The following is a 324-nucleotide window of genomic DNA, read 5'->3' on the forward strand; positions in this document are numbered from 1 at the left end:
TACTTAATAAATATACACAGTACATATACATATATTATGTAAACAAAAACGTTTATTTTGGATGAGATTAATCTCGATTAATCATTTGACAGCACTAATAAATATATATATAAGTGCTGGGCAACGATGAAAATGTTTCATCACGATTAATCACATGATTTTCTGCAATTAATCGCGATTGTTATGCACAAAATTCAATAATGAATTCAAAAGTAGTGTATTGCCACTTTTTTCATTTAAAAGTACTGCAATATGAACAAAAGTGCAATAACATTTGGTTTGCAAACATTTTAAACAAATAAGGTGATTTCTTTACCGCAGCAT

At 27.5% G+C, this 324-nt stretch overlaps 1 protein-coding gene across 1 annotated transcript in view; it reads right to left on the reverse strand.

Annotated features, from left to right (window-relative positions):
- Positions 1–324, reverse strand: part of LOC107694421 (beta-catenin-like protein 1) — a 69,092-nt gene that overhangs the window by 43,361 nt on the left and 25,407 nt on the right. The window lies entirely within an intron of this gene.

This window comes from Sinocyclocheilus anshuiensis, unplaced genomic scaffold, assembly GCF_001515605.1.
Source record: "Sinocyclocheilus anshuiensis isolate Anshui unplaced genomic scaffold, SAMN03320099.WGS_v1.1 scaffold1826, whole genome shotgun sequence".
In the NCBI taxonomy this organism is placed as follows: domain Eukaryota; kingdom Metazoa; phylum Chordata; class Actinopteri; order Cypriniformes; family Cyprinidae; genus Sinocyclocheilus; species Sinocyclocheilus anshuiensis.